Source organism: Cupressus sempervirens, chromosome 10 (genome assembly GCF_028749045.1).
Source record: "Cupressus sempervirens isolate cs-2001-9-10 chromosome 10, ASM2874904v1, whole genome shotgun sequence".
Lineage (NCBI taxonomy): Eukaryota > Viridiplantae > Streptophyta > Pinopsida > Cupressales > Cupressaceae > Cupressus > Cupressus sempervirens.
Window position 1 is genome coordinate 542,434,412 of NC_143127.1, and position 13,738 is coordinate 542,448,149.

Genomic DNA, 13,738 nt, shown 5'->3' on the forward strand with positions numbered 1-13,738 from the left:
CAATATCCTTTTGCTACAAGATGTATATTGGAATATAAATTAACTGACACTAAATTTCTACAGGGTCTTTGACAAAGCTGCAATAGAAACACCAAGTGATAAAAATTACTCTAGTCTCATCAATCCATGGCATCTCTGCACTGTGACCCAAGTTGAGTAGTTCAAGATAACTATTCACGTTTTGCCAATTTGGGCAACTGGGATCATATTTCATGCTATCTACAGACAGATTTCTTTTGTTAGGGTAGGTCATGGATGTTCAAATGAGACCTCATGTTGAAATTCCATCTGTAGCATTAGGCCTTTTTGATACATGTAGTGTCATATTTTGGGTTCCAATTTATGACCGTATAATAGTACCATTTGCATGTAAGTATATAGGCCATACAAGGGGCTTTACTCAACTACAATGTATGGGCATTGGCTTAGTCATCTCCATTTTTTCAATGGTGGTTGCTGCCATTGTTGAAATCAGGATGCATGAATTGGCAACAGAGCACAAGTTTTTAAAAGATGAAAAATAGAGGGTTGACATAAGCATCTTTTGGAAAATTCCTTGGTACTTCTTAATAGGTGCTACTAATTTTTTTACCTTAATTGGAAAAATTGATTTCTTCTATGACCAAGCACCTGATGCTATGCAGAGCTTATGCACTTCACTTTCACTTACAATTGTGGCCTTGGGGAATTACTTGAGTAGTCTGTTGGTAACTATTGTAGTTAGCGTTACAACTAGGCATGGAAAGAATGGATGGATGGATTCTTAACAATAACTTAAATAATGGTCTTGTAGATTACTTATTTTGGCTTCTGGCCATCCTTAGCTTTATCAACTTGCTGGCCTTTATTGTTATTGCAGAATGGTATACATACAAGAGGCTTACTAGAGAAGTCCACATAATCAAGTAATATGCAGATACAGGAAAAACTTATATCCATTTTACTCTAATGGGAAGAAAACTTAACTAACTTCACGAAGTCTTACCTTGGAACTAGAAAGCCTATTCCAAGTGCTCAAGTAAACATAATCTTAAAATTGTATTAGAAAGCAACTATCTAACTCTGCCTCTAATAAGGTAATGGGGAGAAAACTAACTCACCACTCTTCCATATCATTAATGTTTTGGTTCAACTTCTATAGATTGATATGAAATGCTTTAGTTTTTCGCTATTTGTTTCCTAATAAGATCAAGAAGTTTGCACTTGAATACCAAACATGGACATAAAAGTATGAATGATCACTCTGCAGTAAGTTTTTCCTCATTTGATAGAAATTCCAAATCCCAGATCCATAAAAAAAAACCTAAATATCCCTACATCATCCCTTTCTTAAAATTTACCTTTTAAAAATAGATTTCAGACTCTTCAAAATTGTATCCATTACTTGGTTCACATTTCATGAAATGATCTGAATTCATTTTGTTGTTTATTGTGAATTTATTACTTCCTAATTTGCTAAGTTTGTTCTCAAATACCCAAAAAGACACAAAATTCACTGAAAATTGACTGACTAATGATGGATTGTGGAAATTGTATGGCTAAAAATTGCTCCCGATTTAAAATTTTAGTTAAAAAGATATTAGTCCCCACCTAACTAATTTTGAGCTTCATTTATGATTTGTAAATTTGGTCAAAAAGATAACGGGGATGGTAAGTAAATCTTCCATAGCTTTCTTCAACACTCTATTTTTAGTTTGCAGTATATGAAGCTATCTCCTCATAAGAGTAGCAAATGCCCATGATATGAGCAAGCTCATTTGATTCCTCCCTTATTATAGGCAACATCAAACTTTCCAAGGTAGGTTGCAAATTGACAAACGGGCTTCCCTTTCTTGCACTTCTCATGTGTTCAACATTCTCAATACTAACCTTCTCCGAAAAGAGGCAAGGCAATTTAAGTGTTGAAAAGTCAGACCGATTGCCTACGTCCCATCCATTAAGCAAATCAAGAGGTAACTTGGCCCCCCATCTAACTTGAACAACAACATGCTTTCTCATGAGAAACCTACTATGTGCAGTCAGAGACAAACCCTCTAACAATTTTTTGCCGTCCACAGATTTTAGAGTTTCTCCAATCTAATACTTGTGGGATGATTCAGAGTGGTCTACAAAGGAGTTCTGATCAATGGCAAATAGATGGCAGTGAAAAAGCTAGATGTTTCATCCCAGAAAGGGGGAAGGGTATTTCTAAATAGTGATTACAAATAGGGATTAAAAATTATACCCCTTTCAAACAAAGGAGCAAATTTGAATAGGAAATAGTAGACTTTGCTTCAGGGCTCACAGGTTCATAGGATTGTTGGCATGCCTCTATGTTGGGATGTTTGAGATTGTAGAAGGCCAATCCTCCACTCTTCCACTAAGTTGATTCTCACACTAGTCTTTATTTGTAGAGAAAAGAAGTCTAATAAACTTGCACTAGAAACAACACATATACAATCTGAAATAATTATAGGATAAATGGAAAGCAAAGACATTATATCATACCCTTTTTACAAACCTAGCACCATAAAATGCAAGATTGCAATCCATAAAACACAGACCATACAAGAATCGCAGACAAAAAAAAACTAAAAACAATACTGATGAAAATGTTTTACACACCTTTGACAGAGTTGGTTGTAGAGTAGGAGGAAGAACCTCTAAAGATGAAGACAAATGCACATAAAAGCCAGCTAAACACCTTTGAAGATGAACAAGTGAAAATGTAGAGGAAAACCCACATAAACACCAAAATAATGAGAGTTTTTGGTCAATGAAAAAAAATAACAAGCAGGAGTTTCCAACCATGGACTAGACCCGACAGATTATCAATTTTGGATAAGTTGAATTTGGAATAGAATGGAAAAAAGCCAATTACAAGTATTTTTTAGAGTGGACAAAAGCTCATTTTGGGGCTAAAATAGGAATACATAACCCTATTCTCTATTCCTATTCCACAAACCAAACAAAGAAAAAAAATTATATTCTAATTATTAATTCCTATTCTAGTTGTATTCTAGCAACCAAATAGGCCCTAAGCTCATCATTTGATGAGTAGGAGATAATTTCCACAGTAAGTCAAATTGTGATATTGCTATCAAGATTTAATTGTGTGATTTTGAGTCAAACTCATTGACCCATGTTTCATGAGTAGTGATTCAACATGAATCCATCTCTCATGAGAATAAATGGAACACTCAGCACTCATTGGATCTAGGTGATGCTCACAGGGGTGAAGCACCGGGACTTCCCGGGAGGTCACCCATCCTAGTACTACTCCAGCTGAAGCGTGCTTAATTACAGAGTTTTCTCCATAGTTAAACCCAAAGCTTGTAACCCCATTTTCAAAACCTTCACCAAGTGTTGTGCCTTATGAACCATTCATTAGAAAGCCCCTTAAGCTCATTAGTTGATAAGTAGGAGATAAATCCTGATAGCAATATCACAATTTGACTTACTATGGAAATTATCTCCTACTTATCAACTGATGAGCTTAAGGGACTTTCTAATGAATGGTTCATAAGGCACAACACTTGGTGAAGGTTTTGCAAATGGGGTTGCAAGCTTTGGGTTTAACTATGGAGGAAACTCTCTAGTTAAGCACACTCATGCTAGAGTAGTATTGGGATGGGTGACCTCCCGAGAAGTCTCGGTGCTTCACCCCTGTGAGCATCACCTATATCCAATGAGTGCTAATTTTTCCATTTATTCTCATGAGATATGGATTCATGTTGAATCACTACTCATGAAACATGGGTCAATGAGTTTGACTCAAAATCACATAGTTAAATCCTGATAGCAATATCACAAGTTGACTTACTATGGAAATTATCCCCTACTTATCAACTGATGAGCTTAAGGAGCTTTCTAATGAATGGTTCATAAGGCACAACACTTGGTGAAGTTTTTTCAAATGGGGTTGCAAGCTTTGGGTTTAACTATGGAGGAAACTTTACAGTTAAGCACGCTTAGGCTGGAGTAGTACTGGGATGGGTGACCTCCTGGAAAGTCCCAGTGCTCACCCCTGTGAGCATCACCTAGATCCAATAAGTGCTAAGTGTTCCATTTATTCTCATGAGAGATGGATTCATGTTGAATCACTACTCATGAAACATGGGTCAAAGAGTTTGACTCAAAATCACATAGTTAGATCCTGATAGCAATATCACAATTTGACTTACTGTGGAAATTATCTCCTACTTATCAACTGATGAGCTTAATGGGATTTCTAATGAATGGTTCATAAGGCACAACACTTGGTGAAGGTTTTGCAAATGGGTTTGCAAGCTTTGGGTTTAACTATGGAGGAAACTCTATAGTTAAGCGTGCTCAGGCTGGAGTAGTACTAGGATGGGTGACCTCCTAGGAAGTCCCGGGGCTTCACCCTGTGAGCATCACCTAGATCCAATGAGTGCTAACTGTTCCATTTATTCTCATGAGATATGGATTCATGTCGAATCACTACTCATGAAACATGAGTCAATGAGTTTGACTCAAAATCACACAGTTAAATCCTGATAGCAATATCACAATTTGACTTACTGTGGAAATTATCTCCTACTTATCAACTGATGAGCTTAAGGGGCTTTCTAAAGAATTTTTCATAAGGCACAACACTTGGTGAAGGTTTTGCAAATGGGGTTGCAAGCTTTGGGTTTAACTATGGAGGAAACTTTGTAGTTAAGTGTGCTTAGGCTGGAGTAGTACTGGGACAGGTGACCTCCCGAGAAGTCCCAGTGCTTCAGTCATGTGAGCATCACCTAGATCCAATGAGTGCTAAGTGTTCCATTTATTCTCATGAGATATGGATTCATGTTGAATCACTACTCATGAAACATGGGTCAAAGAGTTTGACTCAAAATCACACAATTAAATCCTGATAGCAATATCACAATTTGACTTAATGTGGAAATTATCTCCTACTTATCAACTGATGAGCTTAAGGGGATTTCTAATGAATGGTTCATAAGGCACAACACTTGGTGAAGGATTTTCAAATGGGGTTGCAAGCTTTGGGTTTAACTATGGAGGAAACTCTGTAGTTAAGTGCACTCAGGCTGGAGTAGTACTGGGATGGGTGACCTCCTAGTAAGTCTTGGTGCTTCACCCTCACCTCATCAAGGACTACTAGCTTAATGACTAGGTTGAGAGTGGCAGGTAACTCCTCAAGTTCATCGGGATAAAAACTTTTTATTATGCCATAATATTGAGATGGGTAACTAGACCCTCCGGTGCCCGACGGGATGGGTCGGGCCCCTACCACTTGGCTAGGCCTAAAATTATATGGGGGTAGAGCCTATAAAAACAATAAAAACACTATTCATTATATTGATATCAATCAGTATGATGATGGTCAAAACACATCTAACAATGATGGTCTATACTACAATGGAAATCAAGACATGACTCAAAATTCACAAGAGAATGACAATGTCCCTTCTGTATAGTTTAATGTTATGCTACTAGAATCCTACAATTTTGCACAAAACAAACATGTAGAATAGCTAGCCAATGAAGAATTCTCATTTCCATGTAGCTAAGAACCAATTATCCAACCTAAAGAGATGTTTTCTTTTCACAATGATAATTGAAACACATACAATTTGCGGAGTTGAAAAGAACCTATGACAGACAGAATTCCTCTAGCACTACAACCAACTCCTCCTTATTTGAGAGTGAGTAATAATATGGCACCAATTAGACCCCCATATGGAGGACTATAGAATCAAAATCAAGCATATGTGCCAATAATCTTGAAAAATCTAGCTTGGTCTACTAAGAAATATAATGTGGTGGAAGATTTGAAATGAATTAAGGCCAACATGTCCATGTTTGACATGTTGCAAAACTATCCTCAACAACGAGAAGTACTAATGAAAAATTTGGACCATACAAAGATACCACATAATATGAATATTTTTCCTCAAAATATAGTATCTCAAGAAATCAATGCTTCAAAAGCAATGCCAACTATGTTCAAAGACAAGGTTGAGGTGCCTCTGTTTCTACTTAGCATTAGGATATATGGGAAGAATCTTCATAATTGCCTAATTGATTTAGGGGCCTCATGTAATGTAATACCACTATCAATTGCACAAAGGCTAGGAGTCATTTCCCATCCTTGCAATCGAATAGTAATACAATTGGTGTAAGAATTTTCCTTAGGGAAAAATTACCCAAGACCAAGAAGCACAATAACTAGCACAAAATAGACCAACAGAGTATGATTAGAATAACAATATGATATTTAATTGATTGTATAGTACACTAGAGTTGTGTATATATAAAGGACTCTAAGATGCATCTAGAATGTCTAGGAGTTAGCAATATGATAAGCCTCATAACTAATCACATGTCCACCAAGAGTGGGTTATCCTCCATTAAGCACAGGAGTTAGTGTGATGATGAGAGGATAAACCTACAAAGGTGTGTCATGTAAAATTATTTTGTAGACACCATGTGCTTAATTGTGTGAACAACTATTTTTTCAACATGACAACTTAGTTGATTATGCAAACTCTAGTGTTGTAGACACCATGTGCTAAATTAGAGTTTCTTACTCCTGTGTTGTCAACATGACAACTCATATGAGTATGCAAAATCCTAGGTGTCTAACCTAATAATTTATAGAATAATGTTTTATCCTAAGAAAACTTAAGTAAAGTGTAAATAATAATTATTTACAATAACAACCCCCCTTAAGTGTAACTTAGGGGAATGCACTTAAGCTCACAAAAGCTATGATGAAATGCATAATGGGTCCCAGAAACTAGGCCATGTTAGGTACCCAAGTACAACTTCAATGCTAAAATGTAATGAAATCTCTTTGCAAAAGGAGAAAGAGGGAAAACCACATGGGAAAAACCCTCCTCCAAAAAGAGAGATATGTACAATATAAAAGAGAAGGATCATGTGACCCCTTGGTGAAAAATCCCTCACCCCCAAGAGATCTCGCAAATGAATATACTTGACCTTTGTAAAGGGCTTGGTGAAGATGTTGGCTACCTACAACTTAGTAGGACAATATTGCAATGTGATGATCTACTCATGAATCATCTCTCTAATGTAGTGCATATGAACCTCAATATGTTTGGTGTGTTGATGTTGCACTGGATGTTTCGAGATTTCAATAACACTCTAGTTATCACAATGGATGACTATGGATCTAGGTAGATCAAAACCAAACTCCTTCAAAATCTATTGCAACCAAATAGCTTTTTTTGTCACATTAATAGCTCCTTGATACTCAACCTCAATCAATGAGAGAGCAGTGGTGTTCTATTTTTTACTTGACCAACAATTGGGGCGGAATCCAAGATGAAACATATATTTTGAAGTAGACTTGTGAGAATCAATATCTCCTGCATAATCTGAGTCTATATAACCCACTAATTGAATTCTTGTACCAACTGCATAGTGTATCCCATGTGTATGTGTACCCTAGATATAGTGAAAGATTCTTTTGGCTGCCTTCCAATGAAGTTCATGTGGCTCTTGCATGAAGCGAGAAACCATGCCAACTACAAATGAGATGTTCATGTGTGTATGTGTCAAGTAGATAAGGCTTCCAACCAATCGTCTATACAAAGTTGCATCAATAAGTGGAGTGGAACAATTGGTTTCTTACTTAACACCTGAAAGAAAGGGAGTAAGTGCAGTCTTGCAATCACTCATGTGAAACTAAGCAAGTAGATCAAGTGCATACTTGGGCTGTGATAAGGTGATTCTTGATGAAGATTGATGTATCTCGATACCAAAGAAATAATTTAGTAGACCCAAGTCTATCATCAAAAACCTATCCTAAAAAGTAGCCTTGACACTTTTAATAATAGATGTTGTACTCCCTATAATGATCAAGTCATCAACATAAAGCACAAGAAGAAAATGTGAATCATTCCTCTAAAGAATGTAGACATTCAAATCAGAATGACATCTAGTGAACCCTACTAAGAGAAGAAAATAATCCATCTTGGCATACCAAGCTCTTGGAGCTTGTTTAAGTCCATAAATAGATTTCTCCAATTTACAAACTATGGTAGAATCCTGGATGAATCCCTATGGTTGCTCCATATATATCTCCTCATGAAGATCCCCATTCAAAAATGTGTTTTTCACATCCATCTGATGAACAACCCATCTTTGATTTGCTGGTATAGCTAGTGTCAAATGAATGGAATTCATCTTTGCAACTAGTGCAAAGGTCTCAGTGTAATCAATGTTAGGTACCTGAGAAAAACCTTTTGCAATGAGTCGAGCTTTATATTTATCAACACTTCCATCTACTAAAAATTTGGTCTAATAGATCCTCTTACACCAAACCAATTTTCTTCCCTTAGGAAGAGAGACTAAGTACCATATATCATTTATCATAAGAGAATTATATTCTTCCTACATTGCTCTATCCCATTCTAGAATACCTGATGCTTCTTTAAATGATTATGGATATGAAGTAGCTGCAATATAAGCATGTGGGAGTGAGTTATGTTGTGATCTTGTCCTCCTTATATCTGAAGTATTCCTTGCCAATGGTCCTACTGCATCCAATTTCTACTTAGCCCATCTAGGTATATTAGAAGAAGATGTAGTAAGAGTATCCTCAATCTCAACTAGTTGATGCCTCTGTGTTTGTCACAGACAAACATCTTCCAAGTCACTATTATCACTATCACTCTCTTCAATGAAGGAGGAAGAAGGAGGAGTTGAAGAAGTAAAGATTGGAAAAATTTCTTCAAAATGTACACTCCTCTCATAAAATATGTCATGCATCTCTAGATCCATTAACTTATAAGCTTTATGTGAGTTTGTATATCCAACAAAGATGCAAGGTTTTCTTTGAGCTTCTAATGCCTTGCATTTTTGTGGAGGAATTCTTGCCTATGCTAGATAACCAAAGACTCTAAAGTGCTTAACCATAGGTTTCTTGCTATTCCATGCTTCAAAAGGAGTTATACCATCCAAATATTTGTGAGGACTCCTATTTTGTATATAGTTAGCACAATTCATTGCTTCAACCCAAAAGATTTGATCAAGAGACTTGTTTAGTAGCATGCAAGTGGTCATTTCTTTGAGAGTATTGTTCTTCCTTTTAGCAACACCATTCTACTATGGTGTATATGGTAGTGAATGCTAAAGGTCAATTCCCTCTTGTGTGCAAAATTCTATTAGTCTTGTGTTCACATACTACCCCCCATTATCTGTTCAAACAACTTTGATGACTTTTCCTGACTACTTTTCCACTTGAACCTTGAAGCTATGAAATTTTTCAAGCACTTCACTCTTATGAGCTATGAAGAAAACCCAAGTAAAGTGAGAGTAGTCATCTATGAAGGTGAGTACATAGTGAGACTTGACAAATGATGGCACTGGAAATGGTCCTGCCACATCACTATGAGCTAATTCAAGAACACATTGTGCTCTCCAAGACTTCCCCTTTTCATACAATTTTTTAGGACGTTTCCTAAATGAGCAACCTGAACAAACACCTTCTAAAAATTGGACTTGAGGTAGACCATTAGCCCTTTTCTTGTTGCTAAGCTATTGAAGATATATGTAGTTGAAATGTCTAAATCTCTCATGCCACATTTTTCTTTCTAAATTTGAATGTAATAACAAGCCTTGTGCATTTGATTTTGGCACAAAGAAGGAGAAAGTGTAAAGCCTTGAATCATGATTGGCTTCACCTATTACGATCATTGAGTCATCCTTAATGCTTTTAACTACCACTAAATCTGAAAAAAATTAACTTTATTTCCACCTACATAGTGAGTCATTTGGTAGATTGAAAGAAGGTTGGAGGTAAGATTAGGAACATATAGAACATCCTTGAACACTCCATTGTTCATCTCAACTTCACCTTTACCTTCAACTTCCACCTTAGTATCATCACCTACAAAGATGTGTGGTACCTCTAAATGTGTCATGGAAGAAAAATCTCACTTTGACGCACCCATACGATGTGTGGCACTTGAATCAATGATCCATTCTACCAGACTAATAGTGTTTGTGAGTAAAGCATGCCCTTTGCCCTTAGAATTTGAAGATGAAGATCCTTTCTCCTTATAAGCATTAGGTAATGGAACATTGTGTTTCTTCATGATGCAAGAAATGAAAGATATTAGTAGGAAAAGAGGAACACAACACCAAGAGACACCCCCCCATATTCACTCAATCAAGAAACCCCCTCAAATGAAAGATTTTGGCACTTTATAATTAGTGCAATTACAATAGACACTTGCCAAATTTGGCCTTACTAGTCTTTTGATTTACTATTTATGAACTCCTTTTGGAGTTAAAATCTAGAACTTTATAATGTATCTGATATATACAACAATTCTACAGTTATATCAAAGCATTACAATGTAGAAAATGACCTAATTCTGAAAGTGGAATTTTTGTCCACACAAGCCTATAATCGAATTAAATATTTGGAAGGTAGACAAAAAATTATTCACTTTCAAAAAAATAGAACCTAATTTGGAGTCTAGATGAGCTCATACAGAGAAATTGAGTTGTAAAATGTAGGATTAGATAGGTATAGTCACCAAAATCAATTTCTAACAAATCCATACACCAAAACTAAAAAATAATAGCACCACTAAAAAGTTTAGGGAATTCCACCCAAAGTCAAAAAAATTAAACCTAATTTGGAGCCCAGATGACTAAGATATGGCCTCCCAAAGTTGGACTATGAAATCAAAACTGAATCTAGAGAGGGGTCTGATCAAAAAACTGCAAGGTTAAATTTGACGTCCAAATAACCATCATAGTAGTGTAATTTTACCTATAGATGATAGCTAAATGGTCATCAATTTTAATTGCATGACTAGCTAGCATCAACAAAAAAGCCCTAGCTAACATGGCAAATAATGTCACTACTGGTGTTAGTAGTTGACTACGCAAGTACAAAACTATACAATAGGCTTATGTGGCATCTGCACTAGCAGTGTCCAATGATGACATGGACTACAGATTCAGGTCTGAGCTAGTATAACATGTGTCTATTTGGGCACCACGTGGTGGAAGCTAGGGTATCATCAAGGCGGCCTGCATTAGATCCATATGGTAGAAGCTAAGCTATTTTGTCACTGTTACATGTCTCACAAATGTTGTGTGGCATGATGTGTGATGCCATTAGCATGGTCAAGTTGGGAGACTTTAAAAGTCACTCTTTGAGATTAGCTAGTAGGGGGGTTCTCTAGAAATGGTTTAATCCCACATGCAGTGTGGGATAGAATATGGAGCGGGTTAAAAGGAATAAGTCGCGAAGGATAAAATAATGAGTTGTAGCCCACTGGTGTGGTAATCCTTAGAAATTTAAAGCCATCCACTATGAGTTAGATCCACTAGATTTTGTTGTGATATGTGACCACCCAAAAATAGTGAAGGAATATTCCACCAGTTACAATGAGCATTCCATGCAGAGGCCGAGATTTTACCACCCGATTCTTGAAAAAAAATTCTCTGCAAGCCTGATGGCCTAAAAATAATTTGAACAAAATGCTTTGAAAAATACAGAGAAAATAAAATTAATAGATCTGAAACTAAATTAAGAAAATTTGAAAATGATCATACTGTACTTGAAAATTAGGCCTTCAAGTGCTGATTTGCAAAAAAAAATGCCCTTAAATTTGACTACGGCCCAATATAGGCGTATTTATAGTCAATTTTTACTGAATTGACACTTCAGACACAATGGTGAGGTCTATTTTAGATCTAGATGCTCCCAATATTTGTGGATACTCTGGATTTGAGTCAAGGTGTCTTTAGAGAGGTGAAGTAAGAATGGTCTCCAATGGCTATGAAATGACACCTCTATGTCTTTGATACCATGTAAGAATTTTCTTTAGGGAAAAGTCACCCAAGACCAAGAAGCACAATAATTAGCACAAAATAGACCAATAGAGTATGATTAGAATAACAATATGATATTTAATTGATTATATAGTACACTAGAGGTGCCTATATATAAAGGACTCTAAGATGCATCTAGAATGTCTAGGAGTTAGCAATATGATATGCCTCATAATTAAGCACATGGCCACCAAGAGTGGGTTATCCTCCATTAAGGATAGGAGTTAGTGCAATGATGAGAGGATAAGCCTACAAAGGTGTGTCACATAAAATTATGTTGTAGACAGCATGTGCTTAATTAAGAGTGTAGACAATTGTGTTGTCAACATGACAACTCAGTTGATTATGCAAACTCCAATATTGTAGACACCATGCGCTAAATTATAATTGCTTACTCATGTATTGTCAACATGACAATTCATATGAGTATGCAATCTCCTAGGTGTCTAATCTAATAAATAATAAAATAATGCATTTATCCTAAGTAAACTTAAGTAAAGTGTAAATAATAATTATTTACACCAATAGATAAAATAGAGGTGAAAGTCATTAGTGTGTTGAAAGATGTTCGAATATAGTTGACAGTTGACCCTAGAATTCAAGACATCATTAATATACATGTGGTTGATATACCTGAGACATATGGAATGCTACTAAGCAGAGAATGGATGAAATGCCTTAGAGGATGGTTTTCTATAGATTTTACTCAATTATGGTTACCATGGAAAGCGTTGAACAATCAAATCAAGATAGATGCAGACCCAAAGTTAAAAACAATGATTAAAGAATATAATGCTCCAAATGAAGTGGAATTCTTATAATTAGATTTGAACTCTTACAAAGTGATGGATTTTGATTCAACTTCAACCAAAATATTAGATGATCAAAATGAAAATTCCAAGATTTCAATCCCAAAGTAAGAGGTCATAACACATTTCATAGACAACATGGTGGCTAATTTACAATTTTTAGGAGAAGAAGTTGACCCCAGTATTCTACTCCTCCCAAGATTTTTCTGATTGCACAAAGTTAGCCATTCATAATTTGAATGTGCATCATGCCAAGAAGTAGTTGCCAAGGTATTAACACAAATGATGGAAGTCAAGAGTGATAACATTCCAAGAGATGAACCCATGGAAAATCAAAGTTCTCTAAACATATCTAAATCTATTGAAAAGGTTGAAGAGGAAATTGAAGATTTAAATGCATCATATAGTGATACCTCTTTAGATGGTGGAGGTTTTTCTTCTCCTCCACTAAGAATGGTCAAAATTCAAAGAAGAAGATAGTACATAAAAGGTCAAGGATGGACGTCAGTATTCACTTATCCAAAACCCAAAGTGGATTAAATTAAGGAATTGATAGGGGAAATTTAGGATAAACAAGAAAAAAATACTCTTGGGATCAAAGAATAACATTGGAATATGACTAAGTCCACCTTGCGAAAGACTACAATGGGTACCTAAGAGACAATCCTTCTAGGCTCAAGTGAAACAGAAGCTAATGATGAACAAGCATAAGGTTAGAAAACCCAAAGAATATCTGATATGGACACTTCACTTCAACAGTTCCAAATGCAAATTAGGAGTTAGCATAGGTATTGAGTTGGTCAAACCAAAAGGTATTTCTTTCTATGTTGCATATCGATTAAAATTGAGATGTACTAATAATGTTGTAGAGTATGAAGTATTGATCCAAGGACTTCTCTGAGAAAGGGATTACAACTCTCATAGTTGAAGGAGATTCTTAGTTAGTAATAAGACAAGTGAAATCATTATACTCCTGCAATAATAAAAGATTACTTGCTTACAAGAAAAAGAGTATGGGATTTAATGGATGATTTTGAACCTTTGAACATAAATTCCATTCCAAGAAGGAAAAACATGGTAGTAGATGCTCTCACTAT

General features: G+C 35.9%; 1 pseudogene; it reads left to right on the forward strand.

The window, feature by feature from the left end:
• LOC149535040 (protein NRT1/ PTR FAMILY 8.2-like) overlaps positions 1 to 13,738 on the forward strand; it is a 70,241-nt pseudogene that overhangs the window by 906 nt on the left and 55,597 nt on the right.